This window comes from Eleutherodactylus coqui, chromosome 8 (genome assembly GCF_035609145.1).
Source record: "Eleutherodactylus coqui strain aEleCoq1 chromosome 8, aEleCoq1.hap1, whole genome shotgun sequence".
NCBI lineage: Eukaryota > Metazoa > Chordata > Amphibia > Anura > Eleutherodactylidae > Eleutherodactylus > Eleutherodactylus coqui.
In genome coordinates, this window is record NC_089844.1 from 157,023,735 (window position 1) to 157,040,348 (window position 16,614).

Genomic DNA, 16,614 nt, shown 5'->3' on the forward strand with positions numbered 1-16,614 from the left:
GTGCTGTTATATACAGGACACTCACCTGCTCAAAATACAGAGACCTGAGCTGTTATATAAAGGACACTCACCTGCTCCCAATACAGAGACCCATGCTGTTATATACAGGTCACTTACCTGCTCCCAATACAGAGACCCATACTGTTATATACAGGACACTCACCTGCTCCTAATACACCCATACTGTTATATACAGGACACTTACCTGCTCCCAATAGAGAGCCCCATACTGTTATATATAGGACACTCACCTGCTCCCAATAGAGAGACAATTACTGTTATATACAGGACACTCCCCTGCTCCCAATACAGAGACCCACACTGTTATATAAAGGACACTCACCTGCTCCCAATAGAGAGCCTTACTGTTATATAAAGGACACTCACCTGCTCCCAATAGAGAGCCTTACTGTTATGTACAGGACACTCACCTACTCACAATTCAGAGACCCATACTGTTATACACAGGACACTAACCTGCTCCCAATACAGAGACCGATACTGTTATATATAGGACACTCACCTGCTCCCAATACAGAGACCCATACTGAAACATACAGGACACTCACCTGCTCCCAATACAGAGACCCATACTGTTATATACAGGATAATCACCTGCTCCCAATACACCCGTACTGTTATATACAGCACACTCACCTGCTCCCAATACAGAGAACCGTGCTGTTATATACAGGACACTTACCTGCTCCCAATACAGAGACCCATACTGTTATATACAGGACACTTACCTGCTCCCAATACAGAGACCCATGCTGTTATATACAGTAAACTCACCTGCTCCCAATACAGAGGCCCACACTGTTATATACAGGGCTCTCAGCTGATCCCAATACAGAGACCAACACTGTTATACACAGGACACTCACCTGCTCCCAATAAAGAGACCCATACTGTTATATACAGGACACTAACCTGCTCCCAATACAGAGACCCATACTGTTATATACAGGACACTCACCTGCTCCCAATACAAAGACCTATACTTCTATATACAGGACACTCACCTGCTCCCAATACAGAGACCCATACTGTTATATACAGGACACTCTCCTGCTCCCAATACAGAGACCCATACTGTTATATACAGGACACTCTCCTGCTCCCAATACACCCGTACTGTTATAAACAGCACACTCACCTGCTCCCAATACAGACACCCGTGTTGTTATATACAGGACACTCACCTGCTCCCAATACAGAAACCCAGAATGTTATATACAGGACACTCACCTGCTCCCAATACAGAGACATATGCTGTTATATACAGGACCCTCACCTGCTCCCAATACAGAGACCCATAATGTTATATACAGGACACTCACCTGCTCCCAATACAGAGACCCATGCTGTTATATACAGGACCCTCACCTGCTCCCAATACAGACACACATACTGTTATATACAGGACACTCACCTGCTCCCAATACAGAGACCCATACTGTTATATACAGGACACTCACCTGCTCCCAATACAGAGACCCATACTGTTATATACAGGACACTTACCTGCTCCCAATAAAGAGACCCATACTGTTATATACAGGACACTTACCTGCTCCCAATGCAGAGACCCATACTGTTATATACAGGACACTCACCTGCTCCCAATACAGAGACCCATACTGTTATATACAGGACATTCACCTGCTTCCAATACACCCATACTGTTATATACAGGACACTCACCTGCTCCCAATACAGACACCCATACTGTTATATACAGGACACTCACCTGCTTCCAATACACCCATACTGTTATATACAGGACACTAACCTGCTCCCAATACAGAGACCCATAATGTTATATACAGGACACTCACCTGCTTCCAATACAGAGACCCGTGCTGTTATATACAGGACCCTCACCTGCTTCCAATACACCCATACTGTTATATTAGGGACACTTACCTGCTCCCAATACAGAGACACAAACTGTTATATACAAGACACTCACCTGCTCCCAATACAGACACACATACTGTTATATACAGGACACTTACCTGCTCCCAATACAGAGAGCCATACTGTTATATACAGGACACTCACCTGCTCCCAATACAGAGACCCATACTGTTATATACAGGACATTCACCTGCTCCCAATACACCCGTACTGTTATATACAGCACACTCACCTGCTCCCAATACAGAGACCTGTGCTGTTATATACAGGACACTCGCCTGCTCCCAATACAGAGAGCCATACTGTTATATACAGGGCACACACCTGCTCCCAATGCACCCGTACTGTTATATACAGGACACTTACCTGCTCCCAATACAGAGACCCGTGCTGTTATATACAGGACACTCACCTGCTCCCAATACACCCGTACTGTTATATACAGGACACTTACCTGCTCCCAATACAGAGACCCGTGCTGTTATATACAGGACACTCACCTGCTCCCAATACACCCGTACTGTTATATACAGGACACTTACCTGCTCCCAATACAGAGACCCGTGCTGTTATATACAGGACACTCACCTGCTCCCAATACACCCGTACTGTTATATACAGGACACTTACCTGCTCCCAATACAGAGACCCGTGCTGTTATATACAGGACACTCACCTGCTCCCAATACACCCATACTGTTATATACAGGACACTTACCTGCTCCCAATACAGAGACCTGTGCTGTTATATACAGGACACTCGCCTGCTCCCAATACAGAGAGCCATACTGTTATATACAGGGCACACACCTGCTCCCAATGCACCCGTACTGTTATATACAGGACACTTACCTGCTCCCAATACAGAGACCCGTGCTGTTATATACAGGACACTCGCCTGCTCCCAATACACCCATACTGTTATATACAGGACATTCACCTGCTCCCAATACAGAGACCCGTGCTGTTATAAACATGACACTCACCAGCTCTCAATACACCCATACTGTTATATGCAGAACACTCACCTGCTCCTAATACAGAGATGTCTTACCTTACTGTTATATACAGGATACTCATCTACTCCTAATACAGAGATGTCTTACCTTACTCCTATATACAGGCTGACCAATCTGGCAATTCGCAGCATGCGGATTATCGCCGCAAGGAGCACAATGTAAACCCACCCGTGGACTGGCTACTCCTAATATAGAGACCTCCTCCCTTACTGTTATACATAAGCCATTAATCTACTACTAATACAGAGACCTCTTACCTTACTGTTATATACAGGATACTTACCTACTCCTAATACAGAGACCTCTTACCATACTGTTATACACAGGGCACCCACCTACCCATAATACAGAAACCTCTTAGCTTACTGTTATATACAGGCCATTCACCTACTGCTAATAAAGAGACCTCTTACATAATGGATATATACAGGATACTAACCACCTCCTAATACACAGACCTCTTATATTTCTGTTATATGCAGGCCACTCACCTGCCCTTAATACAGAGAGCTCTAGTATTACTGTTATATACAGGCCACTCACCAACCCCTAATACAGAGACCTCTTCCCTTACTGTTATAGGTATACAAGATACCTATCTACTCCTAATACAGAAATATCTTACCTTGCTGTAATATACAGGACACTCACCTACTCCTAATACAGAGACCTTTCACCAGACTGCTATATACAGGACACTCCCCTACACGTAATACAGAGACCTCTTACCCTACTCATATATACAGACCATTCATCTACTTCTAATACAGAGATGTCTTACCTAACTCCCATATACAGGACACTCACCTACTACTAATACAGAGATCTCTTACATAACAGTTATATACAGGACCAGAGGCGTAACTATAGTGGGTGCAGGGGATGCGGTTGCCCCCGGGCCCAGGAGCCTTGGGGGGCCCATAAGGCCTCTCTTCTCCATATAGGGAGCCCAGTACTATGAATAAAGCATTATAGTTGGGGCCCTGTTACAGGTTTTAAATCGGGGCCCAGAGGCTTCAAGTTACGCCTCTGTACAGGACTCTGATCTACTCCTAATACAGAGACCTCTTACCCTACTGTTATATACAGGACACTCACCTACTCCTAATACAGAGACCTCTTACCCTACTGTTATATACAGGACACTCACCTACTCCTAATACAGAGACCTCTTACCTTACTCTTATATACAGGACACTCACCTACTCCTAATACAGAGACCTCTTACCCTACTGTTATATACAGGACACTCACCTACTCCTAATACAGAGACCTCTTACCTTACTCTTATATACAGGACACTCACCTATTCCTAATACAGAGACCTCTTACCCTACTGTTATATACAGGACACTCACCTACTCCTAATACAGAGACCTCTTACCCTACTGTTATATACAGGACACTCACCTACTCCTAATACAGAGACCTCTTACCCGACTTTTATATATAGGCCACTCACCTACTACTAATACAGAGACCTCTTACCTTACTGTTATATACAGGACACTGATCTACTCCTAATACAGAGACCTCTTACCCTACTGTTATATACAGGACACTCACCTACTCCTAATACAGAGACCTCTTACCTTACTCTTATATACAGGACACTCACCTACTCCTAATACAGAGACCTCTTACCCTACTGTTATATACAGGACACTCACCTACTCCTAATACAGAGACCTCTTACCCTACTGTTATATACAGGACACTCACCTACTCCTAATACAGAGACCTCTTACCCGACTTTTATATATAGGCCACTCACCTACTACTAATACAGAGACCTCTTACCCTACTTTTATATATAGGCCACTCACCTACTCCTAATACAGAGACATCTTACCTTACTGTTATATACAGGACACTGATCTACTCCTAATACAGAGACCTCTTACCCTACTGTTATATACAGGACACTCACCCACTCCTAATACAGAGACCTCTTACCCTACTGTTATATACAGGACACTCACCTACTCCTAATACAGAGACCTCTTACCTTAATCTTATATCCAGGACACTCACCTACTCCTAATACAGAGACCTCTTACCCTACTGTTATATACAGGCCACTCACCTACTCCTAATACAGAGACCTCTTACCCTACTGTTATATACAGGACACTCACCTACTCCTAATACAGAGACCTCTTACCCGACTTTTATATATAGGCCACTCACCTACTACTAATACAGAGACCTCTTACCCTACTTTTATATATAGGCCACTCACCTACTCCTAATACAGAGACATCTTACCTTACTGTTATATACAGGACACTGATCTACTCCTAATACAGAGACCTCTTACCCTACTGTTATATACAGGACACTCACCTACTCCTAATACAGAGACCTCTTACCCTACTGTTATATACAGGACACTCACCTACTCCTAATACAGAGACCTCTTACCTTAATCTTATATCCAGGACACTCACCTACTCCTAATACAGAGACCTCTTACCCTACTGTTATATACAGGACACTCACCTACTCCTAATACAGAGACCTCTTACCCGACTTTTATATATAGGCCACTCACCTACTACTAATACAGAGACCTCTTACCCTACTTTTATATATAGGCCACTCACCTACTCCTAATACAGAGACATCTTACCTTACTGTTATATACAGGACACTCACCTACTCCTAATACAGAGACATCTTACCTTACTGTTATATACAGGACACTCACCTACTCCTAATACAGAGACATCTTACCTTACTGTTATATACAGGACACTCACCTACTCCTAATACAGAGACATCTTACCTTACTGTTATATACAGGACACTCACCTACTCCTAATACAGAGACATCTTACCTTACTGTTATATACAGGACACTCACCCACTCCTAATACAGAGACATCTTACCCTACTGTTATATACAGGCCACTTACCTACCCGTAATATAGAGACATCTTACCTTACACTTATATACAGGCCACTCACCTGCTGCTAATACAGAGACCTCAAACCCTACTGTTTTATACTGGCCAATGGCCTGCTTCTAAGGGTGACTACCCACTAGCGTTTTTTTTCTGCTTCAAATTTGTTCCTATTTTTATTTCCAATTGTCAATGGGACTTTCTAATGTTAAAAACGCGACGCAACGCATGACGACGCAACGCATGACGACGCAACGCATGACGACGCAACGCATGACGACGCAACGCATGACGACGCAACGCATGACGACACAACTTTGCGTTTTTAACATTAGAAAGTCCCATTGACAATTGGAAATAAAAATAGGAGCAAATTTGCAGCAGAAAAAAAAACGCTAGTGGGTAGTCACCCTAATACAGAGACCTCTTACCTTACTCTTATATACAGGACACTCACCTACTCCTAATACAGAGACCTCTTACCTTACTCTTATATACAGGACACTCACCTACTCCTAATACAGAGACCTCTTACCTTACTCTTATATACAGGACACTCACCTACTCCTAATACAGAGACCTCTTACCTTACTCTTATATACAAGACACTCACCTACTCCTAATACAGAGACCTCTTACATTACTGTTATATATAGGACACTCACCTACTACTAATACAGGAACCCCTTACATAACTGTTATATACAGGACACTAACTCCTAATACAGAGACCTCTTACCTTACTATTATATACAGGCCACTCACCTACTCCTAATACAGAGACCTCTTACAGTACTGTTATATATAGGACACTCACCTACTACTAATACAGAGACCTCTTACCTTACTCTTATATACAGGACACTCACCTACTACTAATACAGGAACCCCTTACATAACTGTTATATACAGGACACTCACTCCTAATACAGAGACCTCTTACCTTACTATTATATACAGGACACTCACCTACTCCTAATACAGAGACCTCTTACCCTACTTTTATATACAGGCCACTCACCTACTCCTAATACAGAGACCTCTTACCTTACTCTTAAATACAGGCACTCACCCACTCCTAATACAGAGACCTCTTACCCTACTGTTATATACAGGACACTCACCTACTCCTAATACAGAGACCTCTTACCTTACTCTTAAATACAGGCACTCACCCACTCCTAATACAGAGACCTCTTACCTTAATCTTATATACAGGACACTCACCTACTCCTAATACAGAGATCTCTTACATTACTGTTATATATAGGACACTCACCTACTACTAATACAGAGACCTCTTACCCTACTGTTATATACAGGACACTAACTCCTAATACAGAGACCTCTTACCTTACTGTTATATATAGGACACTCACCTACTACTAATACAGGAACCCCTTACATAACTGTTATATACAGGACACTTACCTACTAATAATACAGAGACATCTTACCTTACTGTTATATACAGGACACTCACCCACTCCTAATACACAGACCTCTTACCCTACTGTTATATACAGGACACTCACCTACTCCTAATACAGGGACCTCTTACATAACTGTTATATATAGGACACTCACCTACTAATAATACAGAGACATCTTACCTTACTGTTATATACAGGACACTCACCCACTCCTAATACACAGACCTCTTACCCTACTGTTATATACAGGACACTCACCTACTCCTAATACAGGGACCTCTTACATAACTGTTATATATAGGACACTCACCTACTAATAATACAGAGACATCTTACCTTACTGTTATATACAGGACACTCACCTACTCCTAATACAGAGACATCTTACCTTACTGTTATATACAGGACACTCACCTACTCCTAATACAGGGACCTCTTACATAACTGTTATATATAGGACACTCACCTACTAATAATACAGAGACATCTTACCTTACTGTTATATACAGGACACTAACCTGCTCCTGAAACAGAGACCTCTTACCTTACTCCTATATGCAGGCCACTCACTGATTCCTATTACAGAGACCTCAAAACATACTGTTATATACAGGCCATTCATCTACTCCTAATACAGAGACCTCTTACCTTACTGTTATACACAGGCCAATCATCTACTCCTAATACAGAGACCTCTTACCTTACTCTTATATACAGGCCACTCGCCTTCTCCTAATACAGAGACCTCTTACCTTACTGTTATATATAGGACACTCACCTACTACTAATACGGAGACATCTTACCTTACTGTTATATACAGGACACTAACCTGCTCCTGAAACAGAGACCTCTTACCTTACTCCTATATGCAGGCCACTCACTGATTCCTATTACAGAGACCTCAAAACATACTGTTATATACAGGCCATTCATCTACTCCTAATACAGAGACCTCTTACCTTACTGTTATACACAGGCCAATCATCTACTCCTAATACAGAGACCTCTTACCTTACTCTTATATACAGGACATTCCCCTACTACTAATACAGGAAAGTCTTACCTTACTGTTATAGAGACCTGTTACCTTCTTCCTATATACAGGCCACTCACCTGCTCCTTATTCACAGACCTCTTATCTGACTCTTATATATATACAGGCCACTCACCGATTACTAATACAGAGGCCTCTTACCTTACTCTTATATACAGGACACTCACCCACTCCTAATACAGAGACCTCTTACCTTAATCTTATATACAGGCCACTCACCTACTCCTAATACAGAGACCACTTACCTTACTCTTAAATACAGGACACTCACCCACTCCTAATACAGAGACCTCTTACCTTAATCTTATATACAGGACACTCACCCACTCCTAATACAGAGACCTCTTACCTTAATCTTATATACAGGACACTAACCTACTCCTAATACAGAGATCTCTTACATTACTGTTATATATAGGACACTCACCTACTACTAATACAGGGACCCCTTACATAACTGTTATATACAGGACACTAACTAACTCCTAATACAGAGACCTCTTACCTTACTGTTATATACAGGACACTCACCTACTGCTAATACAGAGACATCTTACCCTACTTTTATATACAGGCCACTCACCTACTCCTAATACAGAGATCTCTTACATTACTGTTATATACAGGCCACTCACCTACTCCCAATACAGAGCCCTTTGACCTTACTGATATATACAGGCCACTCACCTACTCCTAATACAGAGATCTCTTACATTACTGTTATATACAGGCCACTCACCTACTCCCAATACAGAGCCCTTTGACCTTACTGATATATACAGGCTGCTAACCTACTAATAATACACAGACCTCTTACCTTACTGTTATATACAGGCCACTAACCTACTCCTAATACAGAGACCTCTTACCTTACTGTTATATACAGGCCACTAACCTACTCCTAATACAGAGACCTCTTACCTTACTGTTATATACAGGCCACTAACCTACTCCTAATACAGAGACCTCTTACCTTACTGTTATATACAGGCCACTAACCTACTCCTAATACAGAGACTTCTTACCTTGCTGCTTTATGCAGGACACTCATGTGCTCCTAATACAGAGACTTTTTCCCGTGCAGATATATTCCGTTCACTCACCTACTCCTAATACAAAGACCTCTTACCTTGCTGCTATATACAGGACACTCACCTACTCATAATACACAGATCTCTTATATTACTGTTATACACAGTACACTCATCTACTTCTAATACACAGACCTCTTAACTTACTGTTATATGCAGGCCACTTCCCTACTTCTACTACAGGGACCTCTTACCTTACTTTTATATACAGGACCCTAACTTACTCTTACCACTCACCTACTCCTAATACACAGACCTTTTACCTTACTGTTATATACAGGCTGCTTACCTACTACTAAGACAGGGATCTCTTACCTTACTGTTATATACAGTACACCCACCAACTCCTAATACAGACACCTCTTACTTTACTTCTATATAACAGTACACTCACCTACTCCTAATATGGAGAACTCTTACCTTACTCTTATATACAGGACACTCACCTACTCCTAATACAGAGACCTCTTACCTTACTCTTATATACAGGACATTCACATGCTCCTAATGCAGAGACTTTTTCCCATACTGATATATACTGTCCACTCACCTACTCCTAATACAGAGACCTCTTATCTTCATGTTATATACAGGCCACTCACCTACTCCTAATACAGGGACCTCTTACCTTACTTTTATATACAGGCGGCTCACCTGACCTTAATACAAATACCTCTTCCTGTACGGATATATACAGGCCACTCACCTGCTCCTAATACAGAGATATCTTAACTTACTCTTAAATACAGGCCACTCACCCACTCCTAATACACAGACCTCTTACCCTACTGTTATATACAGGACACTCACCTACTCCTAATACAGAGACCTCTTACCTTACTGTTATATACAGGCCACTCACCCACTCCTAATACACAGACCTCTTAACCTACTTTTATATACAGGCCACTCATCTACTACTAATACAGAGAACACTTACCTTACTATTATATACAGGACACTCACCAACTCCTAATACAGACAACTCCTACCTTACTCCTATATAACAGGACACTCACCTACTCCTAATTTGGAGACCTCTTACCTTACTGTTATATACAGGACACTCACCTACTCCTAATACAGAGACATCTTACCCTACTGTTATATACAGGACACTCACCTACTCCTAATACAGAGACATCTTACCTTACTGTTATATACAGGACACTCACCTACTCCTAATACAGAGACATCTTACCCTACTGTTATATACAGGACACTCACCTACTCCTAATACAGAGACCTTTTACCTTACTGCTTTATGCAGGACACTCACCTACTCCTAATACAGAGACCTCTTACCTTGCTGTTATATAAAGGCCATTCATCTACTCCTCATACAAAGACCTTTTATGTTTATGTTATATACAAGCCACTCACCTACTCCTAATATAGAGACCTCTTAACCTACTGTTATATACAGGCCAATCACCTACTACTAATACAGAGACCTCTTACCTACTGTTATATTCAGGACACTCACCTACTCCTAATACAGAGATATCCTAACTTACTCTTATATACAGGCCTCTTACCTACTACTAATACAGAGACTTCTCACCTTACTCTTATATACAGGACACTAACTTAGGCCTAATGCAGAGATCTTTTACTTTACTGTTATATACGAGCCATTCACATGCTTCAAATACAGAGACCTCTTACCTTATTGTTATATACTGGCTGCTCAGCTACTACTAATACAGAGACCTCTTAGCTTACTGTTATATAGGGGCCGTTCACCTACTCCTAATACACAGACCTCTTACCTTACTGTAATATACAGGATACTCACCTTTTTCTAAAAAAGAAACCTTTCACCGTACTGTTATATACAGGACACTCTCCTATTTTCTAATACAGAGACCTCTTACCTTACTGCTTTATGCAGGACACTCAACTGCTCCTAATACAGAGACTTTTTCTCGTACTGATATATACCGTCCACTCACCTACTCCTAATACACAGACCTCTTACCTTAATGTCATCTACAGGCAACTCACCTACTCTTAATACGCAGACCTCTTGCCTTCTGTTATATACAGGTCACTCACCTACTCCTGATACAGAGATCACAGGCCACTACCCTACTACTAATACAGAGACCTCTTACCCTACTGTTATATACACGCCACTCACCTACTACTAATACAGAGAACTCTTACCCTACTGTTAAATACAGGCCGCTAACCTACTCCTAATACAGAGACCTTACCTTAACGCTTTATGCAGGACACTCACCTGCTCCTAATACAGAGTTTTTTTCCCGTACTCATATATACCGTCCACTCACCTACTCTTAATACACAGACCTCTTACCTTGCTTTTATATACAGGCCATTTATCTACTCCTAATACAGAGACCTCTTACCATAATATTATATAGAGCCCACTCACCTACAACTACTCCTAATACACAAACCTTTTACCTTACTCCTTATATACAGGAACCAGGATTAAGTACTGGATCACTACACTGATACCCAAATAACAGGACACTGACGTCTCCCCTCCTCCTAATACACAGATATCAGGACACTGACGTCTCCCCTCCAACTAATACACAGATATCAGGACACTGACCTCTCCTCCTCCTCATACACCTATATCAGGACACTGACCTCTCCCCTCCAACTAATACACAGATATCAGGACACTGACCTCTCCTCCTCCTTATACACCTATATCAGGACACTGACCTCTCCCCTCCTAACACACAGACATCAGGAAACTAACCTCCCCTCCTCCTAATACACAGATATCAGGACACTGACCTTCCCTCCTCCTAATACACAGATATCAGGACACTGACCTCCCCTACTCTTAATACACAGATATCAGGACACTGACCTCTCCCTACTAATACACAGATATCAGGACACTGACCTCTCCCTACTAATACACAGATATCAGGACACTGACCTCTCCTAATACACAGATATCAAGACACTGATCTCTCCCCTCCTCCTAATACCCAGATATCACTACACTGACCTCTCTACTCCTAATACACAGATATCAGGACACTGACCTCTCCTCCTCTTCATACACAGATATCAGGACACTGACCTCTCCCTACTAATACATAGATATCAGGACACTGATCTTCCCTCCTCCTAATACATAAATATAAGAACACTGACCTCTCCCTTCCTCCTAATTCACAGATATCAAGACCATTAGCTATCCCCACCTACTAATACACAGATATCATGACACTGACCTCTTCCCTCCTCCTAATACACAGATATCAGGACAATGACCTGCACGCTCCTTCTAATACCCAGATATCAGGACAATGAGCTGTCCCTTCCTAATACACAGATATCAGGAAACTGACCTCTCCTTTCCTAATACCCAGATATCAGGACACTGACCTCTCCCTCCCTAATACACATATATCAGGACACTGACATCTCTTCTTCTAATACCCAGATATCTGGGCACTGACCTCTCCCTCCTCCTGATACACAGGTATCAGGACACTGACCTCTCCTCTCCTAATACCCAGATATCAGGACACTGACCTCCCGCTCCTAATACTCATATTTCAAGACACTGACCTCTGCCTTCCTAATACACACATATCAGGGCACTGACCTCTCCCTCCTCTTATCGTGTTTCCCCGAAAATAAGACCCTGTCTTATATTAATTTTTCCCCAAAAGAGGCACTAGGTCTTATCCTCGGAGCTCCGAAGCACGGCATTGATTGCCTGATTCATAAATGTCGCCTACACAACGCAATGTAGCACACAATGATACACCAATATCAGGGAACTGACCTCTCCACTCCTCCTAATACACAGATATGAGGACACTGACCCCTCCCCTCCTCCTAATGTACAGATATCAGGACACTGACCTCTCCTGTACTAATACCCAGATATCAGGAAAGTTAACTCTGCCCTCCAACTAATACACATATATCAGGACACTGACCTCTGCTAATAAAAAGATAACAAGCCACTGATCTCTTCTCTCCTAATATTCAGGTAAAGGACACTGACCTCTCTCCTCCTTCTAATACACAGATATCAGGACACTGACCTCTCCCCTCCACCTAATACACAGATATCAGGACACAAACCTCTCCCCTTCTCCTAATACACAGATATCAGGACATTGACCTGTCCGCTCCTAATACACAGATATCAGGACACTGACCTCTCCGCTCCTAATACACAGATATCAGGACACTGACCTCCCGCTCCTAATACTCATATTTCAAGACACTGACCTCTGCCTTCCTGATATACAGATATCAAGACACTGACCACTCTCCCTCCCAATACAAAGATACAGGGACAATGACCTCTGCCCTCCTCCAAATATACATATATCAGGACACTGACCTCTCCCCTCCTCCTAATACACAGATATCATGACACTGACCTCTCCACTCCTCCCAATACACAGATATCAAGACACTGACCTGTCCACTACTAATACGCCAATATCAAGACACTGACCTCTCCTCTCCTCCCAATACACAGATATCAGGACACTGACCTCTCCCTCCTAATACACAGATATCAAGACACAGATCTCTTCCCTCCTCCCAATACACAGATTTCAAGACACTGACATCTCCTAATACATAGATATCAAGGAATTGACCTCTCTCCCTCCTAATACAAAGATATCAGGACAATGACCTCTCCACTCCTCCTAATACACATATATCAGGACACTCACTTCTCACCTCCTTCTAATATACAAGTATCAGGACACTGACCACTACCCTACTAATACACAGATATCAGGACAATTACCTCTCCCCAACTACTAATACACAGGTATCAGGACAATGACTTCTCCTAATATACAGATATCAAGCCACTGAACTCTCTACTCCTCCTAATACACAGATATCAGGACACTGACCTCTCCCCTACTAATACGCAGATATCAGGACACTGACCTCTCCCGTCTTCTAAATACACAGATATCAGGACACTGACCTCTCCCCCCTAATACACAGATATCAAGACACTGACCTCTCCCCCCTAATACACAGATATCAGGACACTGACCTTTTTCATCCTCCCTAATCATTCCCCCTCTTAATGCAAAGATATAATGACATTGACATCTCCCCTACTAATACACAGATATCAGGACACTAATAATCTCCCTTTCCCTCCTAATACTCAGATATAAGGACACAGACCTCTTCCCTCCTCCTAATGCACAGATATCAGGGATTTGACCTCTCTCCCTCCTAAGGCCTCCTTCCCACGAACGGATTTCCGCCGCGTAATTCGCGGCGAAAATCCGCTGCGTTGCCCGCAGCTATTAGGTTCTATTGAACCTAATAGCACAATGCTCACGATGCGTAATTCCACCGCGGAATTACGCACCGCGATTTCTCCCGTCCTCACCCGCAGCATGCTCTATTTTCTGCGGGTGAGGACGGGCTGTACGCACTGACGGCTTCCATTGCAGTCAATGGAAGCCGTCCATTCACGCTATCTCCCGCTGTAACCAGCGGGAGATAGCGTGAAAAAACGCTTTCCCGCCCACCGCCGCGCGTCATATGACGCCAAATGACGCGGTCCGGCCGCGTCACGTGACACGGCCGGCCGTGCACGTGACACGGCTGGTGACGCGAGGGCGGTGGGCGGTGACGGGCGGTGACGCGCGGCGGTGGGCGGGGAAGCGATTTCACGCTATCTCCCGCAGGTAAGTATAGGGGCTCTGGGGGGCGCCGTGACGGGCTTCGCAGCGGAATATTACGCTGCGGAGCCCGTCACGCTCGTGGGAAGGAGGCCTAATACAAAGATATCAGGACACTAACCTCTACAGTTTTCCTAATATACAGATATCAGGACACTGACTTTTCCACTCCTCCTATTACACAGATATCAGGACACTGACATCTCCCTACGCCTAATGCACAGATATCAAGACACTGACTTCTTCCCTCCTCCTAATACACAGATATCAGGACACTGACCTCTCCCCTACTAATACACAGATATCAGGACACTGACCTCTCCTCTCCTAATACGCAGATATCAGGACACTGACCACTCCCCTACTAATACACAGATATCAGGACACTGACCTCTCCCCTACTAATACACAGATATCAGGACACTGACCACTCCCCTACTAATACACAGATATCAGGACACTGACCACTCCCCTACAAATACACAGATATCAGAACACTGACCACTCCCCCTACTAATACACAGATATCAGGACAATTACCTCTTCCCTTCTACTAATAAACAGGTATCAGAACAATGACCCTTCTCCTAATACACAGATATCAAGACACTGACCTCTCCCCTCCTCCTAATACACAGATATCACGACACTGTCCTCTCCCCCTCCTAATACACAGATATCACGACACTGTCCTCTCCCCCTCTTAATACAGAGATATCAGGACACTGACCTCACTACTACTAATAAGCAGATATCAGGACACTGAACTCTGCTCCTCCTAATACACAGATATCAGGACACTGACCTCTTCCCTACTAATACACAGATATGAGGAAACTGACGTTTCCCCTACTAACGCGCAGACATCAGGATACTGACCTCACCCCTACTAATACACAGATATCGTCTCACTGACCTCTTCCCTCCTCCCTAAACACAGATTTGAGGACATTAACAGCTCCCCCTCCTAATACAAAGATAATAGGACACTGACTACTCCTCTACTTATATGCAGATATCAAGACACTAACCTCTTCCCTCCTCCTAATACACAGATATCAGGACTAGGATCTCTTCCTTACTAATAAGCAGATATCAGGACACTGACCTTCGCTCCTCCTAATACACAGATATGAGGACACTGACCTTCGCTCCTCCTAATACACAGATATGAGGACACTGACCTCTCCCTCCTAATAAAAAGATGTCAGGACACTGGCCTTCCCCGTCGTCCTAATACACAAATATCTGGACACTAACCTCTACCCTCCTAATACACAGATATCAGGACACTGACCTCTCCTCTCCTACGAATACACAGGTATCAGGACAGTGACTTCTCCCAATATACAGATATCAAGCCACTGAACTCTCCCCTCCTAATATTCAGGTGTAAGGACACTGACTTCTCCCCTTCGCCTAATACACAGATATCAGGACACTGACCTCTCCCCTCCTCCTAATACTCAGTAATCAGGACACCGACCACTCCCCTCCTAATACACA

The 16,614-nt window shown here is 43.1% G+C and overlaps 1 protein-coding gene across 2 annotated transcripts in view; it reads left to right on the top strand.

Moving 5' to 3' along the window:
- Window positions 1-16,614, top strand: part of FBXL16 (F-box and leucine rich repeat protein 16) — a 72,444-nt gene that overhangs the window by 1,502 nt on the left and 54,328 nt on the right. The gene's annotated exons all lie outside the window — the stretch shown is intronic.